We start from the raw sequence: 14,394 nt of genomic DNA on the forward strand, positions 1-14,394 counted from the left end.
TGTGTGTGTGTGTGTGTGTGTGTGTGTGTGTGTGTGTGTGTGTGTGTACGTACATGTGTGCATGTCTGTGTGTGTTGGGGTATATGGTATTTTAAGAAGTCTTTTTTAATGAATGGTTTCTTAATGTAAATAGTGAAAAAAATTTAACATCTAATGGTTCTTTACAATTACAAAGCACTTGATATAAATTATTCCATTTGCTCCTCCCAGCTCTATGAACATAAACAATATTATATCCAATTGACAGATGTGGAAGTTGAAGCTCAGAAAGGCTAAATGGCTTGCCCAAAGTCACACAATTCATATACAGTGGAGTAGGGCTCAAATCCAAACCTTATAACCTTAGGGAAATCACTAAACCTCTTTGGGGCTGTGTCATCTGCAAAATGAGGCGGATGGCCTAAATGATCTCTAGATTTCTTCTGGAACTACATCTTATGACACTCAGGCCAATTACTCTTCATTGCAGTTGTTTTCATTTATTTTTCCATCTAACTTCAATTGCTTGTAAGAACATATTTTGTACAGTTCATCAAGTTTGTAATTCACTTATGAATTTCTCCAACTTAAAATATATTTCAAAAGAAAAACAAATTAGGTCCTGTCCCTCCCCACCCACTTACCCCCACCAAAAAAAAGAACAGATGTTGTTGAGAAATGGGAAGGAAATACAGCTACAGTCTCCCTGGGTCTCGGTTTCCTCATCTGCATAGCAAAGAAAGTTGGACTAGATAATCTCTAAGGCCTTCTCCAACCATACTATTGAAATGTTCACTATCTAAATGTTAATATTTTTTAACATTTTTAAAAAGTGTTCTTACTTAGTGCTTCTGGCAAATAGTTTTGCCTGGTGACATTCCAGGACCCTAGGTATGAAAGTTATTTCTGAAGAATTACTTCACAAGCCAATGAAAACTGAGTGGGGAGCTATCAAATTCTTCCAACTCTTTCTCATACACTAAAAGCCAGGTAAGTTGACTTTAGATGAAACCTAATTGTACTCTGCTGCAAAAGTGACATGTGAATTAAAATCATTACCTAAAAGGCCTATAAATGCAAAATCACACATTTTTGCTAGATAGATGCTATGTGCAAAATATGTAAAAATTCACCAATAATTAATTATCTTTAAGAATTGAGGAAGCATAATAAAAACTACTGCAACATTGCAATATTTAAATAAAAAGATAATATACAGATCAAGACAAAACCTGCCATTTTTGCAGACCAGAATAAAAATTTACTAAATATTATAGGATTTCATTTCCTAAGCCTTTAGGGGGAAAAAATAAAACATCAAAGGCACCTCACTTAGTATTTAAGAATTTATGACTTATCACATGATCTTCCACAAAGAAATTTTACATATGAGTCTACTTGTCTCAATTGAGCACATTATGAAACAAGAAGACAATCAAAAGGTTTCACTAAAGGTTGGAAGAACATAGCTCTTTGTTTTGGGCAGCAAGAGGATTCTAACAATGTTCTGAAAGGGTGGCAAAGCAAAGTAAATCATCTACACTGGCCTGGGTCCTGTTTGGCCTGGAAATAAAGTGCACAGAGAGTGTCTTCCACTTAGTAGACACTCAATAAATGAAAAATGATTAAAAACAACCAAGGCTTTTATCCAAACAGCCTAGCATGATGGAAACTGCCCAGTGTAGAATTGGAGGAGATTCTGGCTCTAGTCCCCACTCTACTTGTACTATTTACCTCATAGCAATGTAGTATGGATCAAATGAAATAATATATGGAAAATGCTTTGTAACTAACATTAAAGAAATATCAACTGCTAGAATTTACAGTTTACTGTTAATGTTGACACTAACTAGGAATGTAACCTTGGACAAATATTTCAGTGACTCAAATTTTCTCACCTATAATGGAATCCCCCTCTAACTTAAAAGCTTTTGAATTAACTCTATACCCTATGATGTCTGTTTATACTAGTACAACTTTGATTAAAAACAAAATGTTTAATATAGAAAAACAAAATTTTTCATTCAAAAGTTTTAGCTTAACATATCATTATAAATCAAATGTTAAATGAATAAATTATATGCAAACTCCCTATTTATAAGAACAAATTATACATAGAGTATCACAGTTTTTAGAGGTGGAAGAAAGCTTATCATAGTCTATCTCTCCCTCATTTTATAAATGAGAAAACTGAAGCTCCAAGAAGGTATTGGAGGAATTTCCTGTCACACAGATCAACTGACTCTAAATCTAAATTTCTTTGCACTACATATAATACAAAGACTTATTCAACAACACTGTGAAATGTCAAAGGGCCTCAATATTTAAAGAAAATACACAATGAATTCTATTGTAATCCTATTATTTTTGCAAAGTAAAATTAACCATTAACAATAATATCTGTCATAATGCATATATATGATCTTCTCATCTTGAGGCACACATGTTGTATCTCTTATTATTGTTTTGAAAATATATTCATAGACCAAATAAAAGATGGAGAGGATCACAGCAAGTAAAATGGATAGTTCTGATTATGTGAAATTAAAATGCTTTTGGCACAAGCCAAAATAATGCAGCCAAAATTAGAAAGAAAAAAGAAAAAGGGGAAAAAATATGGTAAGTTTCTCTAATAAAGGCCTTGTTTCTCAAAAATATGTGACTAAATTAGATTTGTAAAAATAAGAGCCATTCTTCAGTTGACAAGTAGTCAAAGGGTCTGAACTACTAGTTTTCAGAAGAAACCAAAGCAATCGATAGTCACACCAAAAAATGTTCTAAATCACTACTGAATAGACATGCAAATTAAAACCACTCTGAGGTATTACCTATCAGAATGACAGAAAAGGAAAATGGCAAATGCTGATGGAGATAAGGAAAAAGTGGGATATTAATGCACTATTGTTGAAATTATGTAGTCTAATAATTTTGGAGAACAATCTGGAACAATATCCAGAAGGCTTTAAAACTGTGCATATGCATGGACCCATCGATACCACTACTAGGTCTAACTCCTAAAGAAACCAAGGACAAAGATCTATTTGTACAAAAACATTTATAGCAGCTCTTTTTGTGGTGGCAAAGAACTGAGATGTCCATCATTTGGAGAATGGAATGGCCAAACAAGTTGTGTAATATTACTGGAGTAGAATGCTATTGGACTATAATAAATGATAAGCAAGATACTTTCAGAAAAATCTGAAAAGATACAAATTGATGCAAAGTGAAATGAGCAGAACCTGCAGACAGTTGTATTTAGTAATAGCAATACCAACTCTAAAAGACTTAGTTACTTTAATTAAGACAATGATCCAACACAATTCCAAAGTACCCATGATGAAAAAAAGGCATATCCAAAAGAACTGATGAACTCTGAAAATAGACTGAAGCATACTTTCAAAAATTCTTTATTTTTCTTATTTGTATGTGTGTATTTTCTTTTGCAACATGGTTGATATGGGAATGTTTTACATAACTTCATGTGTATAATCAATATAAAATTGCTTGCCTTCTCAAGGAGGAGGGGAAGAGCAGGAAAGAAGAAAATTTAGAACTCAAAATTTTTTAAAAAATTAATTATTTTTTACTGTGTAATTGGAAAATATTTAATGAAATAAATTTTAAAAACTATCTTAAAAATGTGTTCCTAGATTTAGTTTCAACCCGATACACTTACTAACCTAGAAACATGGGGGAGAGGGGGTGGAGCCAAAATGGTGACTTAGTAGCACAAAAGCTGAAACTGCTCTAAGAATCTTCTCAAACCAACCATAAAATAGCACCTCAAAATAACAGGAGTCATAGAACCAACAGCAAGACAGAATGAGGAGGGCTGTCCTGTGAAAATAGCTTGAAAGATAGGTAGAAAGAGTTGATTTTCATTGGATGGGCGGAACTGGAAGCAAAAATGCACACAAAGAAGTGAGAGTTGCACATCCCCAACCTACTGTTCCAGATTCTGAGGCTGGGCATAGACCAACTTTAGGATCCCAGGACCCTGCCTAAACCAACAGCAAAGCACCTCCATACCCACTCCTGTAAGTCCCAGGTCCTGGTACCAGCCCAGAGTGAGGTCCCAAAATCCTTAGCCCTTCCAAACCTGCAAAGTCTCTAAACCTAGGACAAAATAGCTCACAGTGCTCCTGCAAGCCACCAGCAGAGAAAACAGAATCATCAGCTTTCAGAACTCCCAGACAGACAAAAGAAGGCTGGAGAAATTAGCAAACAGCAAAAGAAACACCTAACCATTGAAAATGTCTATAGAGACAAAGAAGAGCAAGGCATAGATTCTTTAGGGGAAGGTGAGATCAAAGCAACCACATGAAAAACGTCAAAGAAAAATGATAATTGGTCTCAGGTGCTGGAAGAACTCAAAAAGGAATTCAAAAAATAATAAGAGAGGTGGAAGAAAAATGAGGAAAAAAATTAAAGTAATGCAAAATGAAAATAACAGCTTAGAAAAATTAGTCAACTGGAAAAAGAGGCACAAAAGTCCAATGAAGAAAAGAATTTTCAAAAAAACAGAATTGACCTACTTGAAAAAGAGGTAAAAAAAATCAAATGAAGAAAGAGTTCTATGAAAAGTAGAATGGGCCAAATGGAAAAAGGAGGATGAAAAGGTCATGAAAGACAATCATTCTAAGAATTAGAATTGGCCAACAGAAGCTAATGACTTTATCAAGAAAGAATAAAACAAAATCAAAAAAAATAAAAAAGAGGAAAATATGAAATATCTCATTAAAAACAACTGACATGGAAAATAGATCCAGAACAGAAAATATAAGAATTATTGGATTTTCTGAAAGTCATGATTTAAAAAAAAAAAGGTTAGACATCACATTCCAAGAAATTATCCAAGAAAACTACCCTGATATTCTTGAACAAGAGGATAAAAAGTCAAGTTAAAGAGCTCCCAGGCCAAGGAGAAAATACTACAAACAGTCAGAAACAAATAATGCAGATATGATGGGGTCCCAGTCTGGCAGCTTCTACATTGAAGGATCAGAACATTTGGAATATGATATTCTGGAGGGTAAGGGGACTGAGTTTATAACCGAAAATCACCTACTCATCAAAACTGACTATATTCTTTCAGGGAAAATATGGTCATTTAATAATATAGAAGATTTCCAAGCATTCCTAAAGAAAAGACCAGATAAAAAATTTGATGTCCAAATATAAAATTTAATGACTCAATAAGGTAAAATTGTTTATATTCTTACATGGAAAGATGATATTTGTAACTAACCAAGAAACACTCAAACACTTCTCAACCTCAAATACATTCAGATAAATTATTAATCTAGTTCAACACTTCATTTTATAGGTATGAGTGATTAGCTGACAACTAAGATCTCACAGCAACTCAGAGGCTGAACAAGAGACTGAACTAGGATTTAATAACAACTAATACGTTATTCTAATTCCAAACTTTTAAATTGTGTATCTATACTGATAAGATAAGATTTTGAGCATCAACTCCTTACGTATGTTTGCTTATTTATATATTATATAGATACACTGATATATGGGCAGGTAGGTGGAATAGTAGATATAGCGCTGGGCATAGGTTCAGGAAGAACTGAATTCAAATCCAGCCTCAGAGACTTACTTGCCATGTGACCCTGGGCAAGTCATTTAACCCTGTTGGCCTCAATGTCCTCATCTATAAAATGAGCTAGAGAAGGAAATGGTAAATCATTGTAGTATCTTTACCAAGAAAATCCCAAATGAGTTCACATAGGGTTGAACATGGCTGAACAACAACTGCCATACTAAAGTAAATTATAAAAATTAATGAGAAATAGAAATTATAAATTATTTTAAAATTATGTTATTAAAAAAAGGATAAAATATATGATCTTTTCAGGGATAGATATCTGGAATTTACTGAGTAGGGGTGGTAAAACACTTTGGTATCTTTATGGAAGAGTGATTGGAGAAGAGAGTGATTTGAAACAGGGAGATCAATTAGGAGACTATTGGAATATGTAGGCAAGATGGGACAAAATCCTGAAAGAGTGGTAGCTGTAGATAAAACTGAACATATGATGGTTCTACAAATAGAAATTCTGTGATATTGCAACTGATGTGATCTGTGGGATGAAGGAGAGTGGGGAGTAGAAGATGACATCAAGGTTATGAATCTGAGTGATGAGTAGGACAATAATAATGCAGAAGTTTGGAAGAAGGGTGATTTGGGGGAAAGATAATTTAAAAACAACTGTGACCTGGTATAATTTGTCTATATATATTTATCCTATGAGACCCAATTTGACTTTCTACTCCCAACCAAAAAGGAGAAAGACTGGATTTAACTGGTCAATATAGAGCCCATCCCAGAAGCACTCAGGGCAGAATTTCCAACTGTACCTGCTGCTGTGGGTATTCTGGACAGCAGTAGTTAAAAGTGGCCTGAAGGTCCAAAATGTAACTCAGAAGCGAGAAGATTTTTTTTATCATGACACTATATATCAGAAGAAAGTGTAGTGGAGAAGCTACAGGATAGTGTAGAGGATAAAGCTAGATGTACTTGTCTTAGAGATAAGAACCAGTGATTTAGGGGTAAATGTCTAATAACTTGGCTCTCCAGAGGAGGAAAAAATGTATTCATGGAATCCTTTTATTTTCTTCATCACTTTCTTAAGACAAAACAATCAACAAAACAAGAAGTTGAACCCTCTTTAAAGCAAAGTGGTGTAAATGCTCAGGTGGAAATTTAACAGTGGATTCTCCTGTGTCCCACAAACTGGCTCCGGCACACCATCTGACCCTCATGAAAGACTACTACAGGGAGGGTGATCCATCTTCCCCCTCTCACTCAGTTAATTACATACCCTTTGTGGTCAGGTCCTAGACACACATTTTATAGACCATTATTCTACAGGTGTTTTTGTTTATACATGGAATGCTTTTGATCCTTAAAAAGTCAGTATGAAGAATTTTAATGAATTAATGGTCAATAAGCATTGTTCATTGCTGTTGAAATAACTCAAGAATGAACTTGGGATACTTCTGGTCAAAATATTTAAACTTTTGTTACAGAGGGCCATGGAGCCAAAATACTAGTAAATCACAAAGGTGTTAATTCCCACATAATAGGGACTAAAAAACAGGTCACCTTAGGACAAGTATCTAGTGTCCATCAAAAAGGGCATTATCTTGCTTAACCTTAATTAACATACTAAGAGAAAGGAAACATGCTTTTTGAAAGGGGAAATCTAAAGTACTAGAGTTCTTGGAGGGAATAAATATTCTGATAAAAAAGAGCCAGTAAATATAATTCCATATTTTTGAGACAAGGACTCAAATCAAAACGAATCATCATGAAACTGGAGAAAAAGGAAAAGAAAAACAACAATAACCATTTTTGTTCTAAACTGGAAAAACTTTCTCAAAAACAGAAAACAAAAGGATCAGGATAAAGAAGTGACTCAGGGAACTAGGACCAGCCTTAACATCTTCATAAATAATCATAAGGAGAGAATTCGCAGTAAAATATTCAAATACACAATCTGGGTTACCAATATGATTGGAAGAAACTATAGAAAGATCATTAAAATCTTTTCACATAGGCAAAAAAAGATAAACAAATTCTTATGTACATTGGAAACTACAAGGATAAAATGAATCCTTAAATAAAATAAAGGGTCCTAAGATATCAAGTGGGATTCAGAAAGGTGTATAAGACATTGTAGATTGTACCCTTAAAGACACCAGCCTAGTGTGCTACTATAGCCAGAATTGTCCAAACTAATGATTCAAGAAAGGTATCAAGAAGAAAAATTTTTCACTATCTTAAAATGGTCCAGTAGTTGTTGTAGTTCTGGTCTTTATATCTTGTCATGGAGGGAGCAGAAAGGTAGAAAGGAGAAGGGGTGTTGGTGTATGAAAACACAATAAAACTTGACTTAGGTAAACTTGGGAATAAGAAAATGGAAATTCACACAATGGGTAATAAAAAAATCTGAGCAATAAATAACTATGAAGATGGTCGTAAGTGAAAATAATCAATCCTATAAAGCCTCTTAAGGCACTAGAACACCGGGTTTACTGGACCACGCCTTTCCCAGTTTGACAATTATCATTCTTATAACTATGAGCATTTGGAGAAAAGATCTTTTTAAAACTAAGACCATAAACTGAAGTACCTAGCACAGTGATACAATACCAAGCATAACCTGCACACTGGAGGTGGCACTTCAGTTTTTTCTCTTTTCTTTCATTAATTTTTGTTTGTTTCTTTCTTTAGTTGAAAGTATCAAGCTCAAAGATCCCAATTTTGGGGATGAGAACTATTTGACAAGAACTACTTGGAAATTTGGAAAACAGTATGTATAAACAAAACCAATATAATCAAAGTTAGAAGGGAAACAACAAACTGAGGAAAAAATTTTATAACCAATTTCTCTGATAAAGGTCTCATTTCTCAAATATATAAAGAACTAAATCAAACTTATAAGCATCCAAGTCATTCCCCAATTGATAAATAGTCAAAGGATATGAATAGGCAGTTTTCAGATGAAGAAGTAAAAGCTATCAATAATCATATAAAAATGTTCTAAATCCCTCTTGATTAGGGAAACACAAATTAAAACAACTCTTAAGTACCACCTTGTACCTATCAGATTGACCAATACAACAGTAAAGGAAAATGATAAATGTTGGTGTTGATGAAGTTGTGAATTGATCCAACCATTTTGAAGGGCAATTTGGAATTATACCTAAGGGGTTTTAAAACTATGCATACCTTTTGATTTGAGCACTACTAGGTCTGTATCCCAACAAGATTTTGAACAAAAATATTCATAGCTGTGCTTTTTGTTGACAAAGAATTGGAAACTTAAGGGATGTCCATCAATTGGGGAATGGCTGAACAAATCGTGGTATATGACGATGATTGAATACTATTGTGCTATAAGAAATGATGAACGGGATGATTTCAGAAAGGGTTGGAAAGATGATGATGCATGAATTGATGCAGAGTGAAATAAACAGAACCAGTAAAACACTGTATTGTAACAGCAATATTGTGGATCGATTGAATGTGACAGATTTAGTTACTAACAGCAATACAATGATCTAGGACAATTCTGAGGGATTTAAGGAAGAGAATGATCTCCACCACTGGAGAAAGAATTGTTGGATTAGGAATGCAGATGAAAGCACAGGATATACCACTTGTTTATTTGAGTGTATGTTTTAGGGTTTTGTTTTTATAAGACTATTCACTTACAAAGATGAATAATATGGAAATATTCTGTGTGATAATACATGTATAACCCAGACTGAATTACTTGCTAGCTCCACCAGGGAGAGGGAATAAGAGAGGGAGACTATTTGGATCATATATCTTCAAAAACTTATGTGGAAATTTGTTATTAAAAATAAATAAATAAAAATTAACAAATTAAATAAACAAAATAAGGAGCCAAAATTTCAAGCATGAAACAACTAGCTTTTCCTCTAAGAAAGCTATTAAATGGTAATATGCATCTGCAAATAGATAATCCCTGATAAAATCAACTGTACTTAAAAAGTGTACTACATAAGGTAAAACTACAAATCTAACTCTAATTATAGAATAGGCCTAATTAACATTTACTAAATAAATTCAGTCTTTTGTAATACATTTGGTCTACTATAATAAAATTCGGTTTTCCTGCATCAGTTACCCAGCATATAGAAATTATTTAAAATTTTCAAATCCTCTTAAAATTTAGCAGTAACTCTCTAATCCACTGGTCTACAAAGGAGGGATTAGAACCCTCTGGGGATTTGGGGGTGGTGCTTGATCCTAAGGAACATGTGATCAGCCAATTATAGGGTGACAACATAGGTCACATCTTCCTGATAGCCAATCATAGGGGCTAATCTCTAATACTCTGTCCCTTTCCCTCCACTAGAACTCTTAACCTCCCCTTTTCTAAATGTCAGACTCATGGACAATTAGGGCCCAACTGCTACCAGGGTACCCATGATAGCAGCTGCAAAGGTACCATTAATTAATTTCACCTCCTTCAAACTTCCTCCCACCCCAATTACCTTCTAGCACCTCCTGATTATGTCAGGCATCCCTGGTGCTCTGTGGTTATGACTGATGAAATGAGTCTTTCTATTTTCTTTTTCATAAAGCATTTTTATATTTTATACACTCACACATGTGCAAATAATTCTTTGGATCAAAAAAATAGATCTGGTCTCAATCTACCAAAAAACTTTTGTGAAATTAAAAATTAAATATTCTTAGATCATGGGACTTCAGTGGGACTTTTTAGTTTAGCCATCTCATTTTATAGCTAAAAGAAGCTAAGGTCAAAGATATAAATGATTTGGCCCACATCATAAATTCAATTGTTTCACTAAGCCAAGATTTGTTTACAAAGATCACTGAGTTTGATGGCCAGCAAAAAGGGAAACTATTATATCTCTGAGAAGCTTTAGTTTTAACTTAAGACTAAATATCTTCTTTTAATCAGGAAAATAAAAACACCTTTGCATTCCAAACAGAAGATTGGTTACAACAGGATACTTGCTAAGCATTCCTTAATGTGTAAAGAGAGCATCTTAACTCATCTGACTATGCAACACTGTGTTGTCAACATGTATGATGTGTTTTCCAGAAAGCTTGGGCTTAATTAATTAGGACATAATTCAATAGCAAATAATTGAAATCTTTTTGTTTTCATGTCTTAAAATTGAGCAAAAATCCACAATGACAAAGAATTGTTCATTACGAGTAACAACAAAATGACATTCAACAGGTGGTAAGGTGAAGGAATGTGAACTTTAGTATCCTGGGAATAAGCACATTTCCCATGTGTATTGCACTGGCTGCTTGATTAATTTATCTATATAAACTCTGTCATGACTTAGACAACAGACATGACTCCAAGGAAATGATTAGTCAAAAAGAATTAGTTTCCATGAGGAATCTACATTCTCATGACATTTTTCTTTAAGCTGGAAAAACAAATTTCCCATTTAGCTCCCTTTAAAACAGCTAAAAAAATTCATATAATATCAATTTTTGAGAAACTGAATGAGAACCTAGTGAACTTTTATATCACAACACAACATCCATCTACCACATTATTTACTATCTCCTAAAGGAAATGTTTTCCTAATTTTTTTTGCTTTGTAAAATTTATTATAACCAGACACTCATGCAATACAAAAAAAGGAAAAAATGCAAAATGTTACCAAAAAATGCAATGGTAGACATGTTTTTCCTCCTTTATTAATGTCAAATTGTTATTTAACTTTTAATGCTTTATCTCCCAATTCTACTTCAGGCTCCTTAATGATAAAGAGTTTTTAATTGCATGCAAAACAGCTTTTTATTTGATAAAACATAATGTCTATCATTTATTTTCAGGGACAAGTCATAGTTATAATGATTTTTCTTTTATGTAGAACAGAGGTCTGTATTAAAAAATGAGGGTAATCGGAAGCTCTATTAGAAAAAAGCTCTAATTTAAGAATTATTATTATAGAACATTGTGGACAAGGTAAACAAATACAACACCATAAAAACCCCAAGGAAAAATATTTGCCGTGTTCTGTCAAAATGGAACCACAATTTTATTCATAAATGAAATTTCTTAATGTGCTGGGTTTTTCCCTGTAGTCTTCAGATAGAAGCTATATGGATGCTGTGTTTTTCAAAGAACAGAATGTTTTATTTTGCTCTAATTCTTTCTATTACTGAATTAAACTCTGATGTATTGGTCTTGACAAGTGCTTCATGCTGATTGTACTATGTATGATAGTATAATCACTCCCCATGTATTGCACACTGGCTAGCTTATTAATACAATAGATTACCTGCAGCATGGATGGCAGGAAAGAATCCCTGCTCTTGTTCATATTAGTTCTGCATATGGGTGTATATGCATGTGTATAATTTGGGAAGTGGGGGGGGGTAGGAGAAGTGGTTCTGGAGAAGGGAGAAAGGGAGGAAGGGAAATGATTTAAGGCTCTTAAAATTTCTCTTTTTAAAATTTGCTATTAACTACCTTCAAATATGTGTTCTGTGTTGCGTTTTTTCGTTCATTCTATCACAAAACTTTAATAACATTTACACTCAGTATTATAATTGATGAAGGAAGGACAAGAAAGAAATCAAGATCACTGAATTGATACTGATTCAAAGGAGCCAGACAAAAATGAAACGGTGACAGAGGATTTGGATAATGACAATGTTCTAATGAAACCATAAAGGCATGTACTAACAAACATCTCTTAGAACCACTGGTCAATGATTTTAAAACAAGCTATGGAGGCTGTGAGTATTTAATAGATTATCTAATATATATGCAACACTTAGTTTTTTCTTTAGTAATTATCTTTTGAGAAAAGGAGAAGTAAAATATACTCAATCACATCTTTTTTTGGAAGCTTGTCCAATTTTGTCCAGTACATTGATATCTGTTAAAACTTTATGTCCCTGGTAAGTTAGGATTTAAGCATTAGTCTTACCCCTCCCTTTCCCTAAAGGAGTTACTTCTCTATGTATATATGCTTCAAAACTACATGTCACTAAACCATTGATCTTTGTCGCCACCTTCTCTGCTTGTTTCTTATGCACTTTCCCAGTCTTCGAAAGTGTCCTCTCCTCTACTTTCTACATTCTCTCCCTGGGCAATATCACTCACTTTCATATCTTTGAAAGACTACCTCTGTCCAACTGACTCCCTGATCTCCAACAAGCCTGCCCTCTGACCTCTCTTATTAGAGCTTCTACCTCTGATTCCTTATAGACCAATTCTACTTGGATGTCCTTAGTCACCTCAACATGTTTAAAACTATTAGCTTTTCCTTGATGCCTGTCACAGGTTTCCAATCTTGAGATTATCTTAGGCTATTCCCTCTTAGTGATCAAGCCCTGTTGAGTTCCTCTCTCATATCCATATTTTCCTTTCTATTTCCATTGCGATCATCTTATTAAAGCCCATCATTGCCTCCTACCTACAATATTATAATTGCCACTTAATGAGTCTTATTGCTTCCATTCTCTTCCCCAACTCTTAAGTCTATTTTTCAAACCATTGCTAGAATCATCTTTTTAATGTATAGTTCTACTCAGATTACTCCTTTGATCAAAAATCTTCAGTGACTACAGATCCAAGTTTTGAATATACACTATACGAAATTCTTTGCCTGGCATTCAACGTCCTCCATATCTGACATCATATTACTTTTCCAGTATTATCTCAAACATTTTTCCTCCATGTAGTCTATGCTCCAATCAAGTCCCTAATACTTTTAACTCCTTGAGGGCAGTCTTATCTTTGTTCCATTCCCTTCCTACACTCTCCAACTTGACATAGGGCTCTTGCAATAGTAAGTGCTTAATAAATGTTGAACTAAATGCCTGCTTATCTCTCCAGACTTGCAGTAGCAGGTTTAGAAATGTACAAGGATGTCACATAACAAATGGAGTTGAGAAGCACTAACTTAAAATATGTCTGGTCATAGTTCATTCTCACATTGGATCTGATGTCCATTACAAAGGTCAGTTTGATAAGGCAAAGTGGGTGGGGGGGGAGGTTTATATGTCACCATCAATTTAGTTAGTTTTGGCAGTATATCACGCATATAGTAGAGCTTGCAAAACTTCCCTCATCGCAGATATACCAACAACTAAGTATATGAGAATCTTTGCACTGCAGACAAACTGGGGCCAGAGTTATAAAGTTTTATAGTACAACCCTATCTCTTACTATGAAAAATTTCCTTAAATACTAATTCAATGCTGAAAAAAATTTCCATTAAGAACCCTACCCCAAGACAGACTTTCAAGTTCATTCTAAAACAGACCTGGCATAAGTAATTTATCACCATGTTCTCTCCTTTCACAGACCTGAAGATATTCAACAGTAGTTTAAATAACTAAAAATAATCTTTCTTTAAATAAATCAATCTACTCTTGAAAGAATAGTTACTTTTAAGGGTGCCTATGAGCTAGTAATTGGTTTCATTACTTTTTATCAATTTCCTTTAGTTTTCACTCTTCACCATCAACAATGTTAATTTCTTGTTGTGAAATCTAAGGATATCAGGATTGCTGGGAAGAGGGACTCACTAATCCTAACTTGATCTTTGGTCTTGTTCTTTTCTCTACAGTTTCTTTTTCTTCCCCAAATCCTTAGTATGATGAAGAGAAGGACCTTTTTCATTGTTTTATCAACCCAAAATTGAAGGTAATATGAGACAAATTTCTCAAGGCTATGGTAAGGTTTACTTGACAAAAAGTTGAAAAGAGAAGAAAATAAAAAGTTGAGCCAAAAACAAATGAAAAATTATGAGTCAGTAAAAGAAAAGTTAATACATTACAAAAATGCACTGTCACTCTTAGTTATTACTAATATTTAAAGATAGGTATGACAGCAGTTTTGTAGTAAGCTAATCCAT

At 33.9% G+C, this 14,394-nt stretch overlaps 1 protein-coding gene across 1 annotated transcript in view; it reads right to left on the bottom strand.

Moving 5' to 3' along the window:
• The window catches only part of ZSWIM6 (zinc finger SWIM-type containing 6), a 229,142-nt gene that overhangs the window by 21,589 nt on the left and 193,159 nt on the right, over positions 1-14,394 (bottom strand).

The sequence above is a fragment of the Gracilinanus agilis genome, chromosome 1 (genome assembly GCF_016433145.1).
Source record: "Gracilinanus agilis isolate LMUSP501 chromosome 1, AgileGrace, whole genome shotgun sequence".
NCBI classification, from domain to species: Eukaryota; Metazoa; Chordata; class Mammalia; order Didelphimorphia; family Didelphidae; genus Gracilinanus; species Gracilinanus agilis.